General features: G+C 37.4%; 1 pseudogene; it reads left to right on the top strand.

Moving 5' to 3' along the window:
* Nucleotides 1-899: 899 nt before the first annotated feature.
* LOC148772246 (putative serine/threonine-protein kinase PBL7) overlaps nt 900-23320 on the top strand; it is a 62669-nt pseudogene continuing 40248 nt past the window's right edge.

Genomic DNA, 23320 nt, shown 5'->3' with positions numbered 1-23320 from the left:
GATGTCGTTTTTCTGTCGTTGTACTTTTTCCTTTATTAGACGGCAAGGAAATAGCCTGGCTCATTCTTTAGCGACAATGGCTTGTATGGAACATTCAGATGGGATTTCACTTCCTTCTTTTTTGGCCTCTGGTGCCTAATGATATGTGATCGTTTCAAAAAAAAAAAAAAAAAGCCACGGTGCCAAATAAATTAAACCCTTATTTCTTCGGCATCCTACAGCAATGAGCTCTAGAGTTGAACTCAAATGGAAAACCAGTTGAGAAGATTTCGCCAAAGACAACTCCTAATTCCTCGGTTGAAGGTATTTTTTTTAAGAATTTTGTGTTATGAACAAAATTTGCTGCGTTTTTGTTCTTGAAATTGATATACTAGTATGTATATGCACACATTTGAAATTGATGCGGATGATCACATTTCTGTGTCGATGTTGAAAATAAATGAAGCTATGGGTTATGTTATTTCTAAAACATCTCATTTAATTTCTTTTTTTGTGGGATTTTTATGCTATACCTTTCATATCTACTCTTGTTTCTGGTATTTGTATTTGAATGTTTTCAAAGTTACATCAATAGGAATATATCTTAATCTGGTAAAATTGGCAAACAATTACCTCCTCGTAAATACTACTGCCAGATCGGTTTTAGATTTTTCCCAATTTTTGTTTAATGGAGATGTTGTTTAAAAGATTGGCCATAGTTAATGTTGTTTCGGTGGGACGAATACTGGTTCATTTACATTGTTGTTTTCACAAAGCGTTGCATAATTATTCGTTTTCCAAGGAATTTTCTTCGTATATTCCATATCTACTCTTGTTTCTATTTATAGGAATATCCTAAAGTATATATTCCGTAATTTTGTTCGACCAGGACTGCACATATTTTACAGTTATTACGTGCTGATTATTTGCTAGAAATGGGGCCAAGACGTGTTTTAAAACTCCCGTACGACGACTTGGCTTGTTATACTGATAACTTTTACGAGAGAAACTACATCAGCTATGTCCAATTTGGCAAATATTTTCGTGGCAAGATTGTGCGTGCTAAGTGTACACAATATGTGACGGTGAAAATATGGGAACACCAAAAAATATATAATCATTGGACTGGAGACAACGAACGCCGACTAATGGTAATTTTTGTCCTTTTTTGTCCATTTTATTTCAAATACTCTTTTCTTTTTCGATTGAATCATGAATTTTATAAATTGCATAGGATGAAGTAATGTTGCTTCGCCATGAATTTCTGAATAATCATTGAGGCATGGTCAAGTTGTATGGATATTGTGAGGATGATGATGATCATCTTGGTGTTGTTTATGAACTAGACCTGTTGGACTCGATTTTTAACCTCGTTCCTAAAGGTTTCAATTTTTCAAATTAGATTTACTAAATAGAAACTTGTGCATAAATTTTAATACGCACGAGTTGTTTTTTTATGTAGATTGCTTCACTTTGATGCAAAGAACCAAAGTCGCACTCGGCTTTGCGTCCCTCCTCAAATTTCTACACGCTCGAAAGGTTTCGTTTTACAAACCTTTCATAATCCGCAACCACGATTGTGCTCATATAGTGGTCGAAAACGTATTTGTATTAATGTTTTTGAATTAAAATATCCTAATGCGAACGAGTATAAGCAGTAATTAAGTTGTTGTTTTTCGTATGCAGGATTATAATCCAAAACTGTGTGGTTTTGGATTGATCAATGGCGGAATTTTCCAGGACAGGACAATATATAAATGATACCATGTTCGTGTTAGAAAATTTATCGTACATACATACAAATTCCCAGGAACCAACATGCTTGAATCAACGAGAATTAAACATAAACATAAACACGGAAGCCTACCATACATCATGAAATCGAATCATCGAATCTCCACTGGATTTGGGACAGGTCTTCCAAAGAATCCGAAGTTGCTTAATTATCTCTCTAACCATGGATTTTAGAAGAGACGGAATGATTGCGTTTCTTTGGGGATCATGACCCTTTATATAACTGTAGAGTCCACTTATATTACAAATGTGATTCAGCCCCATAAATAAATCACAATTAAGCCCTATTGTCTCTACAAATTAGGCCCATAATTATAGTTTAATCCCCGTAAGTCCAACCCAATAATATTTATTAGTTCACAATTAATTTGGACTTTATTTTAGATAGTCATACACATTTACGTCACATTATATGAGCCCACATAATTATTGAAATAATTCCAACAATCTCCCACTTGGGGCCGCATATGCTATATACCTTATAAATAAATGTGTACACCTTATGAGCTCAAATATTGCTATTATATAAAAAGGTATTCCTTACAATCTCGTCCATTGATCATACTAATATAGGACTAAAGAGGCTTTCGTCACATTGATCGTGTCTAAACCCAACAGTAATCACGTACACCAATATAGCCAAAAGACATAGATCAAATTATGGTCTGTAGCATGGAAATTACATATAACATGATCTTAACATGCCTATTTCCAACTGGTCCTACTTTAAACTTTATTGAGACCAAACCTTAATATAATTGTACAAAGCGCAACCAAATACTTTGTTTCTGCAGAAAACTAAATACACAACTTTGTATCCAAACATATCATAGAGCTACCGAAATGTGTTTATACGTACACATATATACAAACTCCCACTGAACCAAAATATCCTTAAATGATATAACACCTACATGAGCAACGCTAATGAATACCTTATGTGTTAATCCTTAAGTAAGCGGATTTACAATTGTGGAGTTTATCTTAATATTCTCTATGTACTGTTCATTCTGTACCTTGAACAATAAATACCTTTTCACAGGCTCTTGTTGTTGTTCAAAAGTATAGCCGTTAAATATTATCACCGTATAACTGTAATACAAATCAAATGTGCAGCATAGTGTCAAAAGTTTATAGCTATATTCCAAAATAGGATGCCAAAAATTACCATAAATTCTTAACCATCATGAAAAGAGCTTAAAGTGTTTGATTGACACCCATGTCGAAATAACTCAATCATTTAGACCTAAATTAACCAAAATGGATCTATATTTTATACACGTCATAAAACTCAAATTCAGAAATAAACCACACGATCTCCCAAAATATCTGATTTTGATAAATGAGCATATGTATATAACTTACATTCCCTGTAAGTACTATATAACCCATTTGGCTACTTTGATAAATGATCCACTTTATAGGGTTATTCAAATATCTGCCTAACTTTATGCATGCCTTAACCGAATGCGTGCATTATTTTACTTTAAAATATCTATTGGGTATTGAATGAGACTAAACAAGTCTCCTTTATTGAGAGATCTCCCACTGATCCTTGGGTATGTACAATCATTAACTATATTTATCTGAGAACACATATGAGATAATTAGCTTAGGACTGTAACATCATTAACGGAAATTTTACTTTCATTAATGAAATACTTTAATTTGCAATCAATATCCTTCAAGTCTTTAAATACTAAGATTTTATGGTTGCACTTTATTGTTCCATAAATGTTACCATTTTAGAAACATATTCTTTGAGTCCATAAATCTCTTAATGGAGTAGATATGAGTGAAATTATTAATGACTAAACGTACGATATGTCTTTCAATATTGCCAATTTAAATTACATTTGGTCTCAATTATTTATAACCAAAGAATTTCGCACCTTATGGCAATTCGATAAGATCATAATGTCTTGACATTCTAAATTGGAACTCATCTTTAACGCTTTATTATCTTAAGGTTGTTGAGTTTGCTCTTAGTCACAATTATCAAAACTTGATTGAGAAATTGTTCAATATTGTCTTGTCAAAACTCAAAATCTACTTTTCAAAAAATGAAAAGTATAAACACATGTACATTGTCAAAAGCAGTATTAGGAATCAAATTGATTCCACTGTTAGAGTATGTGACCAACAAGCGAACTTGTGGCTGTGGTCTTTCCATTTATTATTGTAATAAATAAACCTTTTTCGTATTAATGATAAAACACCTTGGCATTCTATATCTTTGTCCCTTTGTCACAAGCATCGATATAGTCCATACAGTTATTACAAGTACGAGTAATTGATCGTTAGGATCGTAAGACATTTACTTTAGTATTATAACTCTTCAACGTGTTCCTAGTCGAAGGGTTACGCCATCAATGAGGATATCGGCCTTTCCCATTAAGAGACTAACACGTAGTGTATGTGTACTGCATCTCATCAGTAAACGGTATTGTGATATCGGCATGCGTAAGTGGGTGCTCGTAAGTTGACGAGTTCACTGAACTCCTTCACCCTAGAAATCTCTAAGTGGTCCTCAATAATTGAGTAGAGATATCTATGGTATAATGGTACACCATTAGTCCTTATGACCTAGACATCACCGTGACTTCACTAGAGGACCAGCTGTATCGTGACCTGTCCCTGAGTTCCACCGAGGATCACCCCAAGGGACAGTGTTCGTGTAGTCCGAAATCTAGTATGAGGTCTGTGTTGTAGTCGGGGATTCGATCGCTAGAATAGTCTTGGAAGTCCTGTGTGTTCTCATAGTTTGTAATCTCTAAGTCTCTGGCTAGAGCTAACTAAGTGATGATTAGAGAATTCGATTCTCTAAGTCATGCACGTAACGATTACAACACTTAGAATGATCGCACAGTCATTGAACTACTAAGGAGGTCTCGATGAACCAATGCCTCTAGTTCAATCGGGACATATGAATCGAATGGATCGTACTGTACGCTAACTATATCAAAAGGTTGTTGCAGGCACTTCATTTGTATCTAGGGAATCATGACACATAGTTGCTAGAGGCCAATCTTGATTCGTTGGGTGATTAAGGTGAAACTAGCTTCATCTTAATCGTAACTCTAAGGGATGAGTTTTGACCATTAAGGGTTGTGGGCCCACGGTTAGCTTACACCTGAACCATATAGGGTCACACTGCTCGTGCACATGAGATCTTTGAACGAACGGTCAAAGGTAAAAATGTTTTATCTTTGCATGATTGGAAGTCAATATGATTGGGTCCAACATTCATAATTTGGAATTATGAATGAGAATAAGAAAAGGAAAAGAATAGGCAAACATCTTAGTGGACTTTCTAAATCGGGAAGTTTCCAAATTTAGAAAGCACACTGAATTAAGGTTTCCCATTTTAGAAAGATGGAAATTGAGAATTGACACTCGTAATGACGAGGACATTGTAATGATTCCGAAAATGTAATTATTACAATTTTCCGATCATCGAATTGAGAGAGACGAGCGAGTAAAAGAACTACCGAACTTAAGTTGTTGGGTCCGGTCCAACTTAAGCCCGTTAGGGTTTTATAAAAGACACTATAAATATTTGATTTATAGGTCTTGCACAAAAAATACAACTCACACACTAACCCCAGCCGCTCCCTCTCTCTCGGCCGTTCTCCCCCCGCGGCCATCACCGCCGTCGTCGCCGTCCACTCGCCGGAATCGGCCTTCCCTTGGCCAATTAATTTGTGGTAGTTTTTTCGTTGTTTATTCTTCCGTTTATTCTAACTACTGCGTGTCTACTGCCACGTTTTAGTAGATCGAAGTATACGGGGTGAAATCCGAGAAGAGGAAGACCGAAGAATCGAAGAATCGAGGAGCAGCCCCCGAGCCGACGACGCACGCGCCTCCACGCGCCGCCCGAAGACAGCGTGTGAGCCACACGCGCCGCCGTAGCTCGCTTCGCCGTTCCTGCCGTTTCTCCGTTGCTGCCCCGGATTGCACGGATTAGTTTCCGTGGCAATCTAGCTTCGTTTAGTGCGCCTACCTCACGCTTCAAGAGGTAAAGTTTCGTATCCGTTGTCGTTCGATTCGGTTTTATTTAAATTAAATATGCATGTTCTTTTAGTAAGTATGTTGTATGATTTTATGTGACTACATGAAATTGATTATTTAGTGCGAGCATGATTATTTGATTTAATGCGAGCATGCTAGTTTATTTAATTTCGATTAAATAATTCGCATGTATGTTGTTTTTAATTTCGCTAGAAGCGCTAAGGTACGAAATTAATTGTTTTCAATTATCGGGCATGTGTTTATGTATTTTAAATTCGTTTAATTCGCATAAAATTTTTGTTTTCCTCTGCGTATATGTTGGGTGCTAAATACCCACACGCAAGTGCACGTATCGCAAACAAGTAGTAAAGTAGACTCGTGAGAGTCGGATGTCGATCCCACAGGGAATACGCAAATTATTTAATCCTAAGTACCAAATTTTAACAATTACGATTTTTATCCAGCCTACGCAAGTTTGTCAAATTAATTAACTAAATAAATTAAACTAATTAAGAAAGCAATTAAACACGAGAAAATATCAATATAAAACGGATCTAGGATTTTATCTTCCCCCTATGCGATAATTCTTCACCCAATTAATCTCCTATCATGCAAGTTACGATTCCCGATTATTAACCCAAGACACGAAATTACTCATAGCCAGCTGTCGTTGTATTATAAGTCTATTATTCATAAAAGATTCACTATATGTCTATGCAAACCTAGTATAAATAAAGCATTAAATAACAAGTCTCGTAAACGGCTACCTAAGGTATTATCTATATGTCTACGATAATACATGCAATTAACACACTCATCCGGTGAAAACTACTCGAAGGCTCTTCTATCCCTGTTTTAATTATTAAAACGATCTGTCAATCAATTCTAACATAACAAATAGCAACATAAATTAGCTACGTTCATGCGCTAAATACAATCAAAATAGAAGAAATAATCGAAGAATTAAACTTGCATAAAAGTCGAAAAAGAGGTTCGAATTACCACATAGGGTTCCAATAAAATCCTAGAATAAAAACTTAGCTACTCATGTTCTCTACGAAAAGCATAATAAAAATACGAAAAATCATAAAAGCTATGAATTAAAATAAAAGAGGAGAACTATGATGAAGAGTCGTCAAGTCTTCGTCTTCGTTCTTGTGCTCCTTGATTGCGTGTAGAAAGATGAAAGATAAAAGATAAAGATAGATCCCTAATTGTGTGCTTTTGGCCTTTAAATAGGGTGCAAAAATATAATAGGGCAGGTTTCCTTGTGTAATTAAACTTCCTTCACTGCGCCATCTCGTCAACCCGGACGGCCGTGCGAGAATAAGCTCTAAAATCCGGACGGCCGTCCGGTCTTCAATTCTTTAGAGTTTCGATATTTTCACTTTTGGCCCATTTTTCTCCGAATTTGCAGTTTTCACCCCATAAGTTGCCAATTCTTCAATTTGCACCTAAAATACAAATAATAACCATTTTAAGCACCAATTATCGTTAAAACACACCAAAAGTTCCAATCAAAAGGTACAATTAAGTGTATAAATATACACTTAACAAACCCCCAAACTTGAACTTTTGCTTGTCCTCAAGTAAAATCAATTTAAGAGCACAAAACACGACTATACATCTCATTACATAGATCGATTGGTCAACTTCGCGTTTTCAGAACTTGCAATTATGATGATAATTCCTAGGTATTCGCAAGCTTAACATTCAACGGTACTTAGTCACTCACTATTACCAAAAACCACAAATCATACAATTGCTTCAAGTATCCAATATTTGCAAGTTAAAGATAGAAAGAATTTGTACTTACATGCATATATTTGACTCCAAATACTCACCAAATTATTTTACTCAACTAATATTGAACAATAAGCTATTGGGATCATTGGGACTTTGTGGCTTTCAATTGTTAGGCTCTTTGGTCCGAGGTAGGTAATATGGGTATGTGTGGCTAATTTTTCTTGAAGTGAGGTGATTACGCCAAAATTTGAAAGATAGGCGTTTGAAACAATGAATTCACCTCTAGGGACTTTAATAAACTCGATTCTCCAAAATTCACACGTCAATATTTTTGCCTTTTAGGCAATGGATCGAGTTTTCAACACAATTCAACAACTAGTCCTTATTTCTCCCTTCTAATCTATTCTTCTTCTTCTTTTTCTTTAATTTTTTTTTTTTTTTTTTTCGAAGAAGAAGAAGAAAGATCCTTTAAGAATTTTCGATCGACCTCCAAGGTATAATTATTCAACAATCTCCACTTTTCTACCTTCCACATATTGGCTAAAAGAAAGAACACCTTTTCTCCGAGGCTCAAATCAAGGTTCTAAGGATAAATTCGACAAAAAAGGTAGGCTTGAAAGGCTCAAACGGTTCAAAGAAGGCCCAAATCATATCCCAAATCACTTACTACCCAACACTTCGTATCATAAATGTCCTAAGGTGAGATTTTAAAACCGAACAAAGCATGATTTAGCACAAATAAATTCCAAATTTAAAATGCAAAACATTCAACCCAAGCAATGCACAAGGTGTGATTCCTAGCAATAATTCACTTCTACGTTCCGTTGAATCGAAAGCTAAACGAATATCTACTCCTTATCAACATAAAACAAGTAATCTCATCATCAAACATTGACCATCTCCCATCATCATAATTCATCGATGCATCGAACCAAATTTTTTTTTTTTAAAGCAATAATAAAAACGAAAATAATAAAACGGCAACTAAAACAAAAACTAAAGCATGCAAAATAAAAAAATTAAAACACAAATAAAGCGCACATAAATGAAAACAAGTAGTTAACCACCCCCAAACTTAAAATTCACATTGCCCTCAATGTGATTTGCTCGGATTTTAAGGATAGAAAACACCTGTTTAAACGTCGGGACCATCGTCGGGCTGCTCACCAACTCCACCTTGCGCATGAGCATCACCATCATCTTCATCATCCGAAAGCTCGGGTACCGGCTCAAGAATCGGTGCGGGCAACGGAGCCGGTTCGGCGCACTCGGGATTGCCGCATGCCAAATGGCGCACAATGGCTTGGAGCATCTTTCCCGACCACATTTGGAGGCCACCGTGGCAAGCCAATTTCTCGGGATCACCAACTCTCGCTCCATTCTTCTTTGAAAACGGTGGTCCGAACTTGTACTTGGACCCTCGGGTGGAGCTATTGGTTGGTTATCGACGGGTTGCTCGCCATCTTGGATGGGTGCTTTGTATTTTCGGGCCGCAAGGTTACTCATCGGCTTCCGAATCGGTGTGAGAATGTCCGTCGTTTTGATTGGGACCATCGCCTTCTTGCATAAGCCGGTAACTAGGCAAGGGAAATAAAACCCTTTGGAGTTGTTGACCATGGAGGTCCAAAATCGGTCGGATATGATTTCGCCTATGTTGATCGGTGTGCCCTTGAGAATGTAGTAGGCAAGAGCGCACCGTTCGGGATCCACGTGAGTCCACGAGCGGGTGGGAATGAGGTTGGCACAAATGAACATAAGGCACGCCTTGCCTATTTGGTGGATGCATTTCCACTCCAACTCGTTATGCCTCTTCGGTTGAGAGGTTGGACCAAATTGGGGGTCCATCGCACAACACCTCGGCGATTTGATCTCTTGTAACCGCGAGTTGCATTTGCTCCCAATTGAATGGTGCATGGCGGAGGTGATAGAAGGAGTTGATTGCTTGGGCACACCAATCGACCCGCTTTCCTCGAACCGTGCTCGATTTCCGATCCGTTGTTAGGAGGATACGGGTGTTGGCGTAGAACTCGCGGACCAACGATAAATTGATTGACCCCTCCGGTTCCAATAATGCTTGCCACCCTCTTTGTAGGAATTCTTGGTGCAACGGCGCAAATTGTGGAAGGGTGATCTCATAGGCACGCTCCGTCACAAGTTTCTTCACTTTTTGCTTCTCAAAACGAGCACTGGCGCCTTCGACACAAAAAGCATCGTCGTCGGGAGTTGGAATTTGGTCGGTTTTCTTGCCCTTGCCCTTTCCTTTTGAAGTGCCTTCGCCTTGTGAGGTGCCCTCCCCGTCACGTCCTCATTTCCCCATGACTTGAGAATGCTTGTGGAAGGGATTAGAAGTGAATTGATGTGCAAAATTTCCCCCAAACTTGACTTGGGCAATTCGTCGAACACCTTGTGGGCGTTCTTGGTGGAATGGGTTTGTGGAGAAATTTGTACCTTTCTTGAATCCTCCCTGCGCAAATCAACAAGAAACCACCAAGATTAAGTAGTATGTGTGTGTAGTTGGTGAATTTTCGGTGAATTTGGTCCAAGAAAATCGAAAATTTTGAAAAGAGGGGGTTAGGGTTCGAATTAGGAGAGAAAGGGGGATTAGAATTGTGAGAATTGTGGGTTGGAAAACCCTTTTAATCTGCCCCGTTTTTTTTTTCTTTTAATACACACGGCCGTGTGAGTATTTGCACTCTATTTCCGGACGGCCGTGCGAAATTACAAATTCTGGCAGTAGGCTACTGTTTCTCGGACGGCCGTCCGAGAATTAAGTCTAAATTCCGCACGGCCGCGCCATTTCATGATTTTGGGCAGTAGCTTCCTCCGTTTCTCGGACGGCCGTGCGAGATTTAGGTACAAAATCCGCACGGCCGCACCATTTTGCGTTTTTGTCCAGTAGCTGCTCCAAAATCCCACACGGCCGTGTGAGATTCCTACCTTTTTCTTGCACGGCCGTGTGAATAATTGCAATTAGGTCCCTGAAAAATAAAAACTTTTTATTAGTGCCCCTAAAGTTTTTGTTTTGTTTTTTTTTTTTTTGTTTTTTTTTTTTTTTATTTTGAAAAATAAAATAAAAACAAAACTAAAAATTTAAAATAACTTAAAATAAGAAAAACGAAAGCTCGGGTTGCCTCCCGAGAAGCGCTAAGTTTACAGTCTTCGGCCGGACTTTGTCTGCTTCTTTGTTCAAGCTAACGTGACCGAAGTCACTTGGCGATTGAATTCCCCTCCACGATAACGCTTGAGGCGTTGTCCATTGACCTTGAACGATTTTTCGGTCTCGGGATCCAATAATTCGACTGCGCCGTGCGGAAATACTTCGAGTATAGTAAATGGTCCGGACCATCTTGACTTGAGTTTTCCCGGAAACAACTTTAGACGGGAGTTGTAGAGGAGAACCAATTTCCCCATTTGAAATTCTCGATGCAATATCTTGTTATCGTGCCAACGCTTAGTTTTCTCTTTGTATACATGATTGCTTTCATACGCATTCAATCTCAATTCATCGAGCTCGTTGAGTTGCAGCATTCGTTTCTCCTTGCACGCTTCAATATCGAAATTCAGCTTCTTAATTGCCCAAAACGCATTGTGCTCCAATTCAACCGGTAGATGACACGCCTTGCCATAAATCAATCGAAACGGTGTCATCCCAAGTGGAGTTTTGTAAGCTGTACGATATGCCCAAAGTGCATCATCTAATTTTCTCGACCAATCCTTCCGGGTAGGACTCACAACCTTTTCGAGGATGTTTTTTATTTCACGATTTGTGACCTCGGCTTGCCCGTTCGTCTGAGGGTGGTAGGCCAATGCGACCTTGTGCTTTACTCCATACTTGGCCAAGAGTGCTTCGAATTGTTTATTGCAAAAGTGAGTGCCTCCATCACTAATAATTGCTCGTGGCGTTCCAAAGCGAGTGAAAATCTGTCTTTTTAAGAAAGCACAAACCACTGCAGAATCATTAGTAGGAAAGCCGGCCGCCTCAACCCATTTAGATACATAATCGACGGCCACTAAGATGTATAGGTTATTGAATGATGGGACAAAAGGCCCCATAAAATCTATTCCCCATACATCGAAGGGCTCTACTTCGATCATTGTATTTAATGGGAGTTCGTGCCTCCTTGAAATAGTACCAACTCGTTGGCATCTATCACATCTTGAAACAAAATTATAGTAATCTTTAAACAAAGTTGGCCAAAAGAAACCTGATTGAAGCACCTTTCTCGCCGTGCGCTCCCCTCCATAATGTCCCGCATAATCCGAGCCATGGCAGTGAAAAAGTATATCTCCTTGCTCGCTTTCCGGTACACATCTTCGAATGACTAAATCGCTGCATTGTCTAAACAAAAAGGGTTCTTCCCAAAAGTAGAAATTCACATCGTGTAAAACTTTTTTCGTTGATGAAAAGTGAGCTCGGGTTGAAGTACATGGCTAACTAAATAATTCACAAAATCCGCATACCATGGTACTTCTTGATTATTAATAACAAGCAATTGTTCATCCGGAAAATTTTCATTAATGCAAATTGGATCTTTGAATTCCGTTTCTAGCCTAGATAAATGATCGGCTACTTGGTTCTCGCTACCCTTATGGTCACGAATTTCCAAATCAAACTCTTGCAACAATAACACCCACCTAATAAGTCTAGGTTTTGCCTCTTTCTTTTCTATCAAATATTTTAAAGTTGAGTGATCCGTGAAGACAATGACTTTGGTCCCTATAAGATATGATCTAAATTTTTCGAATGCAAAAACAACTGCTAGCAACTCTTTTTCAGTGGTGGTATAATTCAATTGTGCATCGTTTAGAGTTTTACTAGCATAGTAAATTGAATGAAAAATTTTATTCTTTCTTTCACCCAACATGGCACCTACCGCAAAATCGCTGGCATCACACATAAGCTCAAAAGGTTCATTCCAATCGGGCACAACAATAATAGGAGCAGTTACTAACCTTGTTTTCAAGTCGTCGAAGGCTTTGAGGCATTCGTCATTGAAGTCAAATTTGACGCCCTTCTCCAACAAATTGCACAATGGTTTGGCAACCTTGGAAAAATCCTTGATGAACCGCCTATAGAATCCCGCATGTCCCAAGAAACTTCGAATCCCCTTTACGGAAATCGGTGGCGGTAATTTCTCGATTGTCTCGATTTTTGCTCGATCAACTTCTAACCCCTTCTTTGACACCTTAGCACGATCCCCTCTTGCACCATAAAGTGGCATTTTTCCCAGTTGAGCACCAAATTTGTCTCTTCACACCTGCGAAGAACCTTAGCCAGTATTTGGAGACAAGTGTCATACGTATCACCGAAGACAGAAAAATCATCCATAAAAATTTCAAGACCACATTCAACCATGTCCGTAAAAATTGCCATCATACAACGTTGAAAAGTAGCAGGAGCATTGCATAAACCAAAAGGCATACGTCGAAAAGCAAAAGTACCAAAAGGACAAGTAAAAGTGGTTTTGTCTTAATCCTCGGGAGCTATGGCAATTTGGTTATAACCGGAATACCCATCTAAAAAGCAATAAAATTCTTGACAAGCTAGCCTATCAAGCATTTGATCAATAAAGGGCAATGGGAAGTGATCTTTTCGAGTGGCTTTATTCAATTTTCTATAATCCATGCAAATTCGCCAACCCGTTACTGTCCTAGAAGGGATTAATTCATTTTTTTTGTTTTTTATAACAGTCATTCCCCCCTTCTTGGGTACACATTGTACCGGACTAACCCACGCACTATCGGAAATAGGAAAAATAATACCTGCGTCTAGCCACTTGATGATTTCTTTCTTCACAACTTCCTTCATGATGGGGTTCAATCTCCTATGTTGTTCCACCGAAGATTTATGGCTCTCCTCCAATATGATCTTGTGCATGCAAAAAGTTGGACTTATGCCCTTGATGTCAGCAATTGTCCATCCAAGTGCTAGCTTGTGCTCTCGCAATACCTCCAAAAGTCTCTTTTCCTGTAGACCTGTCAAAGATGAAGAAATAATAACAGGTAAGGTCTCATGAGCTCCAAGATACATATATTTTAAATGAGATGGTAAAACTTTAAGCTCAAGTTTCGGAGGTTCGATCACTGAAGGCTTAAAAGTGACCGATAACGGGATCTCCGTTTCCAAACTCTCAAAGCTTGGTCTTGGCAGCGGCGTTGCCGAATCCAACCAACATAATTGTTCCGTCACTGCTTCTTCCTCAAATGATGTTCCTACACTCAAAGATGCTTCCAACGGATCCGCAATTAAAGGTTCAACAAAATCAAAATTCAATTGATCTAACACATCAAAAGCAAAGCATTCATCACCCTCTTGAGGGTGTTTCATTGTACGGAAAACATCAAATTTAATCGTTTCATCCCCCAAAGACATAGATAAAAGTTCTACCCGTTCTCAAAAAAGGTCTTCCCAAAATCAAGGGAATTTCTTTATCTTCTTCCATATCAAGAACTACAAAATCTGCAGGAAAGATGAATTTATCTACTTTAACTAACACATCATCTACTATTCCTTTTGGGTATATGAGTGATCTATCGGCTAACTGTAAAGTCACAGATACCAATTTTATATCTCCTAATCCCAAACATTGAAAAACTGAGAAAGGCATGAGATTAATGCTCGCACCTAAATCTATGAGAGATTTTGCAAAGAACTTACCTCCGATAGCGACTGGAATCGTAAACTTACCCGGGTCTCCAAGCTTTGGTGGAATTGGGCGAGTAAGAATGGCACTGCATTGCTCGGTTAAAGCTATCATCTCATGTTCACCGAATTTCTGTTTCTGTGATACCATGTCTTTCAAAAATTTCACCCAATGAGGCATTAGTTCAAGTGCTCGAGTAAAAGGAATATTAATATGTAATTCATTCAATTGCTCAAGAAAACTTTTGTAATACGACTCATTTTTCGCTTTTATCTGGCGTTGAGGATAAGGTACATGAGGGGTCGGCTTAGGCGCAACGACCCTTTTCACCTGGTGGATCTGTCAGAGTTTCCGCTTCTTTTTCTTGTTGCTTCCCCCCATCCTTGCTTGTTGCCTTCTTCGCCACTTCTTCTAGTTGTCTTCCATTCCTCAAACTGACGGCTTTGCATTGCTCGTTGGTGCCCTTTCGAGGATCTTCCGTATTTGACGGTAGTGTACCGGCCGGCCTCGCGTTCAATTGGGTCGCAAATTGGCCCATCGGTGTTTCCAAATTTCGAATGGATGCTTGGGTGGTCGTCATAAATTGGGCCAAGATATTTGCGAGGTCTCCACCTTGAGGTGGTGCTTGAGGCGGATTTTGGAATCCGGGAGCTGGTCGGGAATAATTAGGCGGTTGGCCTTGAGGTGGTGCTTGCCTTTGCCCTTGCTGATTTCCTCCCCACCCAAAGTTAGGGTGATCCTTCCATCCCGGATTATACGTGTTGGAGTACGGGTTCCTCTGTTGTCGGTTGGTGTCGTGAACATAATTTAGAGACTCCGTTTCATCTACACCTTGGTCGGGAGCTTGGACTACATGGACTTGCTGAGTTTGCAAAGCCGCTACATGCTTCGATAGCTTTTCTAACTGGGCCGTGATTGCAGTGACCCCGTCTAACTCCAAAATTGTTGGGGAGTTGTATGTGTTCATGAAAAGTTGTGCTAGCTGGGCCCAAGACGAGATGGAGTGCGGTGCACGAGTTTGCAACCATTCTCGGGCTGCTCCTTGTAGGGAGTGCTTGAACAGGCGGAGTTGCAGTGCTTCGGGTGATACTCCGTTCATCTTGTGCGAATCACACGTTTCGAGAAAGTTGACCAAGTGGAGATGTGGATCTTCATGAGCCAATCCGCTGAATAGACCATTGTTTTGGAGCATCGTGAGGAGTCCCGCTCGAATCTCGAAATTGTTGTCTTCAATGGGGGGCTGCTGGATACTTGATTGAAACCCATTGAGTGTTGGAACGGTGTACTCATGCAGTGCTCGTTGACGCGGTGGTGGATTAATTAGCTGGCGTGGCTCTTGCTCATTGACGATTTCCGCCACTGCATTCGGTAGGCACCCTTGGTCATCTCCCCCACGATTAATCTCTTCTTCCATCGTTGCGGGAGCGTTTTGAGCTAACCGTTGATTTCTCCTGGCTTGCCTAAACGTTCGCTCAATTTCGGGATCGATAGGTAGCAAGTTCGTGTCGTGTCCTCTTCGCATAAAAAGTACTTAAAACAAAATAATAAAATAATTAAATAAAATAAAAAAAAATGGCTGAAGTAAGAAAAATTGCTCAAATTTAATATTAGGATAAATAAATAACTTAGCCGTATTCCCCGGCAACAGCGCCAAAAACTTGTTGGGTGCTAAATACCCACACGCAAGTGCACGTACCGCAAACAAGTAGTAAAGTAGACTCGTGAGAGTCGGATGTCGATCCCACAGGGAATACGCAAATTATTTAATCCTAAGTACCAAATTTTAACAATTACGATTTTTATCCAGCCTACGCAAGTTTGTCAAATTAATTAACTAAATAAATTAAACTAATTAAGAAAGCAATTAAACACGAGAAAATATCAATATAAAACGGATCTAGGATTTTATCTTCCCCCTATGCGATAATTCTTCACCCAATTAATCTCCTATCATGCAAGTTACGATTCCCCATTATTAACCCAAGACACGAAATTACTCATAACCAGCTGTCGCTGTATTATAAGTCTATTATTCATAAAAGATTCACTATATGTCTATGCAAACCTAGTATAAATAAAGCATTAAATAACAAGTCTCGTAAACGGCTACCTAAGGTATTATCTATATGTCTACGATAATACATGCAATTAACACACTCATCCGGTGAAAACTACTCGAAGGCTCTTCTATCCCTGTTCTAATTATTAAAACGATCTGTCAATCAATTCTAACATAACAAATAGCAACATAAATTAGCTACGTTCATGCGCTAAATACAATCAGAATAGAAGAAATAATCGAAGAATTAAACTTGCATAAAAGTCGAAAAAGAGGTTCGAATTACCACATAGGGTTCCAATAAAATCCTAGAATAAAAACTTAGCTACTCATGTTCTCTACGAAAAGCATAATAAAAATACGAAAAATCATAAAAGCTATGAATTAAAATAAAAGAGGAGAACTATGATGAAGAGTCGTCAAGTCTTCGTCTTCGTTCTTGTGCTCCTTGATTGCGTGTACAAAGATGAAAGATAAAAGATAAAGATAGATCCCTAATTGTGTGCTTTTGGCCTTTAAATAGGGTGCAAAAATATAATAGGGCAGGTTTCCTTGTGTAATTAAACTTCCTTCACTGCGCCATCTCGTCAACCCGGATGGCCGTGCGAGAATAAGCTCTAAAATCCGGACGGCCGTCCGATCTTTAATTCTTCAGAGTTTCGATATTTTCACTTTTGGCCCATTTTTTCCCCGAATTTGCAGTTTTCACCCCATAAGTTGCCAATTCTTCAATTTGCACCTAAAATACAAATAATAACCATTTGAAGCACCAATTATCGTTAAAACACACCAAAAGTTCCAATCAAAAGGTACAATTAAGTGTATAAATATACACTTAACAGTATACGTCTCCGATTCCCAACATCCTCTTTAAAGACAATGTCTGTAATCTAATTTTTTTCCCATGAAACTGAACATCCTTAAAAGATTTTAAATTCCACTTTTACAAATAGTATATTGCAACACTTAATCTTTCTCCTAAATGTACCTTAGTGAACAAGAAAGACTTATCATACTTCTTTGAATGTCCTTGAATGTTCAATTCTTGACTTTTGTACCATTTGGAATTGCTTATGCATGATTTTACTGTATGAGACTTTTAATTAAATTATAGGTCAAATTTTGAATTATGAAATAGACCAAGCTAAATGTTTTCAAATGAATAAACTAACCGAACTTGTTCAAGAGAAAATCTAAACCCATCTAATGATGGTACCAAATGTCTATTTCAAATTCAAATGACAACCTAAGAGTCTTTATAGTCTCAATCAAAAATAACTTACATAACATTTGTAGAAGAAACTTCCTTTTTTCTTCCTGTGAAGAGACGTTCTTATGTGAAGAGACTGCTCCGTCGCTTCCACAGCCTGCAAAAAGAAGAAAGAAAGTAGCTCTGATCATGTATCTAATGGCGATTAGAGAATAATACAATTGTTTAATTAACATCAAATTACTCAAATGTTTCAAATATATATATATATATATATATATATATATATATATATATATATATATATATATATATATATATATATATATATATATATATATATATATATATATATATATATATATATATATATATATATACTAAATTTCATATCATTTGAAGATGATAGAAGGGCACAATGAAATACTACTTCCCATATGTTAAGATATAATATTCCAGAGTCGCTCTGTGAGAGTGTGTTGTGTGTGCTCTTTGGTTTTGATTCTGAACATGAAAATGGTGCGAAAAATGAGAGGTTTTGCAATTAAGTACCCAAAGTCTTGTTTCAGATGCATTTTAGTCGCCATACTAATACTATGAACATTGCACTCTTCTTTTTTAAGTTTCACTTACAATTTACTCCACATCCACTTGAATTTACTATTTTAACCTTACGTAATTTATTTTTTTATCTCCTTTTTCTTTTTCCGTATAACAAATATCATAAACAAATATTTTTTATTCCAACTTTCAATTAATTATTGTCTTATCCAAACACCTTCAATCCTTTTTCTTTTTCCAAATTTCTTCAACTTGTTTCTTCTTCTTCTCTCGTCTTTGCTACGATTTTACTTCCAATTTTGTCAAAATCTAGATGGATTAAAAGAATCGCGGGGTTTCCAAAAACTTCACTTCAATGCGCTGGATAAGGGCCCATATTATCCGAAGGGATACAACAAGAACCTGACTTCACTTCGAATATTTGCGCTACTCGAGGATAATGAGGCAAGGAACTAGAAGCTCAGCACACCTAGCTCTCGGAGCTTTGTTTATAAAACCGTAAAGCCAACAAATGCGGACCACCCAAAAAGGCAAAGTAATTAGGTTAAAAATCCTAAAGATATTTGTCGCTCGATAAGGAGGACATCTATAAGTAGAGGTACACTCAAATTCTCACTCGATTTATAACTTTTACATTTCAACACACAATGTATACACATTATTAATCCAATTTTGAAGTCGGAGTATTTATGCCCGGGAAAATCCTCACATTGCTGCATGATTGACAACTGATCGTGATTCCGATCAGATCTAAGGAGTAATAAAACGTACGACCACGAGCTCAAAGTGACGTAAGGCTGATGGTAGCACATTCCGACTAACCCATTCCGATCATAGTGTATAACATATTTATTCACAAATTTTAGTGCTACATCGTTTCAATCAAATATTTTTTCGTGAAAGTAGTATATTGGCAAATTAGAATTTTCAAAAAGTTCATAATATAATTCCAATTTCAATTAAACAAATAAAATTCAGAAATCGGAAATTTGTAAACCGAAAAAAAAATAGCGAAAAATTTGTTCCAATTTTCTAACCCTAACCCACACCCATCATTTAATTTCCTTCTCTCAATCCCCAATTTCGATTTTGAATTCCTAACAAACATTAAATTAAATTAAATTAATTGAAACGTGTGAATTAAAGGAAATGGACATTTGCTTGCAAAATCTTCCGCCCCAAAACTCTCTCTAATTCAAAATCAATTTTGGTTTTCCCAACCCGCTGCAGATTTGATCGAGTGCGCTTGTTTTTCTGTTCTTAAATTTGTATTTTGCTATCTAAAATATTATCTTTTTTTATTTTGCAAATGCGAAGAAATTGTTAAGAATCAAGATGCAAGCTAGAATCATAAGTTTCTTAATCTGTTGCAGATGAGGGTTTGTAGAGAAAATGGGTGGGGTAAAATAGTAAATACACAAAAGTCAACATTTTTCCATTTGTCCTAGTATTTATTTTTTGAAAAAATGTGTTCTTGATCTGTTTGCAGTGTGGAGTTTCTCATTCGTTTACTAGTGTACACGATTTTCGTTTTTATCTGTTGAGAAGTATGTGATGAATTTAACAAATGAAGTGGAGATCGTTTGCGGTCGTCCTCGACTTACTTTGTTAAGTTCGTTACGAAGTATTTCCAATTAAGCCGATCGATATATTAATTCTTGTTTTACTGATGAAGTAGTTAATCGGTTGATTTTCGTGTGATTGATATATTATTGGATATGATTTCGAAAGTTACGGTTCGAATTTGGAATTTATAATATGTTTTCGATCAATATATACTTATTGTCTTTGGTATGTTGTGTTTTTCAATTTTTTGGAGTATTGAATTTAATGATTTCCAAATGCGAAGAAAGTTGCTTGTGGCTGTGATGATTTTGGTTAACTATTTCGTTAGATCTCGATAATGCTGTGTAGATTATAGGTTTTGGGATTTCGGAAGCTTGTCAAAAATTATGTTCACCATAATGGTCTCGTATAAATAATAGTTAAGCATTGAAATCGAGTATATAAACATTTTGTTGGATCGACGAAAGTTCGGTTTATGTAATAATTATTTGGCTTCAAATGAAAAAGGAAGTCTAGATAAGCTTATCACTTACACTAGAACTCCAGTTCATACACGTGGCGATTGAAACTAAAATATCATTGAATTAGGCATATTTTTATGGGGTATTTGTATATAAGTCCCCAACCAAGCATCTTTTTTATTCTAGGTTTAGGGGCTATATATCTTTCATCAATAAGCCCATCCATTTAATATTTATTATAAATAAAGGAAACATTCATGTATATTACAATATTACCCCCAACCCTTTATACCAAATTCTTAATTGTAACCCCGATTTAATCAATTGTCCACAAAAATTCATTTTTGACCACAAAAATTCAATTTTGACTTTTTTTTCAAAAACATTTTTTTTTCAGAAAAACATTTTTTGCCGCGGATTCTGGCGTTGAGCGGCGGTCAACGCCGGTCTCCGGGGTTGACTTTTCGATTTTTTTTCTGCTCTGCTTTTTTCCGTCGTCGGATTCCGGCATTTGACTTTTTCACGGTTTTTTTAGTTTTTTTTTTAGTTTTTTTTCTTTTTTACGTCCGTCGTTAAACGTTGATCGTGATTGTGCTGTCACTGACAGTAAATTAACGTAATTATACCGTCAATGACAGTTAATTAACGTAATTGTACTGCCGTTGACAATAAATTAACGTAATATTATTATTTTTTATTTTTTGTTATTTATTTTTATTTTGTTTGATTTGTTGACAAGTCAAGGTAATTATATTACAGTCCTTGACAGTAAAATAAATGTAAACACAATAATATTACTGTCAACAACATCAGTTTTATTATTTTTTTTGGGTTTTTTTTTTTTTTATTTATTCACGAAGTAACGTAATAATACTACTGTCTATTATTGTAATATTACTGTAAACACAATAATATTACTGTGGTTAACGGTAATATTACTGTTTTTATAATAATATTGTTGTCAACCACATCAACATTATTATTTTGTTTGGATTTTTTTGTTTGTTTGAGTTATTCACGGAGTAACGTAATAATATTACTGTGGTTGACGGTAATATTACTGTTGTTATAGTAATATTACTGTCACTCACAGTAATATTAATTATTTTGGCTTTTCATTATGTTTACATTTGTTCAACGGTCAACATAGTAATATTACTCTATATCACAATAACAATGAGTTTTGTTGTGTTAATATTACTGTGCTAGAGATTAATATAGCAATATTACTGTGTTAAACTGTAGTATAGTTAATCTTACCGTGTTTAACAATAATATAGTTAATATTACTGTCAATCGCAACAATATTGTTGTTTAAGCGAAAATGAAATTGTTACAGAAAAACGAAAAAAGAAGTAAAAAAAGTCAACGCCGGAAGCCGGCGAAAAAATCCTGAAGAAGAAAAAAAGAAAAATAAATAAATAAATAAATAAATCGAAAAGTGAACGCCGGAGACCGGCGTTGATCGCCGGTCAACGGTGGCAAAAAACAAAATTTGAAAAAAAAAAAATTTGGGTCAAAATTGAATAATTTGTGAAATTTTGGGTCAAATTGAGGTTAAATTAAATTAAGGATGAAATTGGAGCATACTAAAGTATGAGGGGCTATTTTAGTCTTTTACAAAAATTTGGACCATGTGTGGACTTATTTGTGAAGGAGTTTTTTGTCTAGATCTCTTTATTAATAAGTACCCATTGATGCGCTTAGTTGTAAAGACCCCTATTTTTATTTGAACTCGGGTCGAAAAATCTTATCAGTTACTTTGGGTATATTAATAGACGGACGGCTTCACCGCTATGGAATTCGATTTATAGGTTGTGGAGGAATGCACCCAATGGATTATAGGTTGTGGAGAAATTATGTTTTGGACGGATAATTGGATAGAAGAGCAATTGATAGGCCCGTTGCCGTACGATAATAATCTCACTGTGGCAGTTGCTTTTCATAATATTTCGGAGTTTATGCAGTTTATCCCTGTCCGATTACTTGATAAAATTAGCCGTGTCAGGCTAGATACAAATATCCCTGATAGGCTAATTTTTACCCTTTCTCAAAATGGTGAATTCTCGAGCAAGGCTTATTATAATCATCTTCGGATTTGGGGGCGCCGGGAAAGTTAGAAGGATCGAATTTGGTTTAAATATCTACTCCGTAAGACAAGCGGGTTTATGTGGAAGTTAATTCACCATGCGCTTCCGGTAGATCAGCGCATTATTTCTCGGGGTATCCCTTTGGCGTCAAGATGTGTTTGCTGCAAAAATCCAAAGCAAGAAGACGTCCCCCATTTATTTTTTGGATTGGAAATTGCCAAGGCAGTATGGAAACGCGTGGGTGATTTATTCAATCTCCCATCGGAATTTTCTTCTACTAAACACGCTTTAAGCACGTGGAACCCAAAGCCGAAGGCGCTTTCATATTACACGATGATCCAAGCATCGGTGGTGTGTCACACTTTTCGAGAAATCTGGCTTGCTCGGTGTAAGGTGGTTTACGACGGAGGAAGTATGTCTATCGAAGCCATAAGCAGACGAGTTTTCCATAATATTCAACATTTGGGTACAGTACACGCTCCTCGCCAACCCTCCACTAAGATTCAAAGGCTACAATTGGAGGCGGCTGGATTTCGCTTGTTTCATCCGCCGGAGAAACGAGGAGTGTGGCACAAGTGGGAGTTTCCTTTAACGGGTTGCTATAAGTTAAATACTGATGGCTCTGCTCAAGAAGATAGTTGCACGGGTGGAGGTATCATTCGGGATTCAGGCGGTAATATTATAGCAGACTTTTCGTCCTATTTTGGAGAAGGGTCCAATAATGTGGTGGGGTTTCTAGCTGTATGGCATGGCCTTCGTCTATGTAAGTTGATGGGAGTCTTTCTGGTTACGGTGGAAACAGACTCGCTATTGGTAGTTAATGCTATACGGAGCAATTGTGTTGCTTGGGATCCCGTCTATGTTCACCGTCTTTGTATGCAGGAGGTGACGGATGGGTGCAGTTTTCAGCATGTGTTTGGACAGAAGAACATGGTTGCAGACCATCTAGCAAACTGGGCGTACACACATAAATCAAGTCAAGAGTTCTTCTCGGGGATTAGCTTACCGAATAGGAGCTTTTAATTTTTGGTTTTTCAATTTTATCCCTCTTTTGGGACTTTCGTACTTTGTAATAGACTGTATAGGGTTTTTCTTTCCCCCGTTTTTATTCCTTGACATTTATAGGGGTACTCTTTTCCTTGTGTAGGCCCACAAGGTTTTTAACGAGGCCCCCTTGTACTTTCAATAGTAATTAATGG

This window comes from Erythranthe guttata, chromosome 2 (genome assembly GCF_056151865.1).
Source record: "Erythranthe guttata isolate IM_541 chromosome 2, IM_541, whole genome shotgun sequence".
Taxonomy (NCBI): Eukaryota; Viridiplantae; Streptophyta; class Magnoliopsida; order Lamiales; family Phrymaceae; genus Erythranthe; species Erythranthe guttata.
The sequence above is the reverse complement of the archived record's forward strand: the minus strand, read 5'-3'. Positions and strand labels throughout refer to the sequence as shown.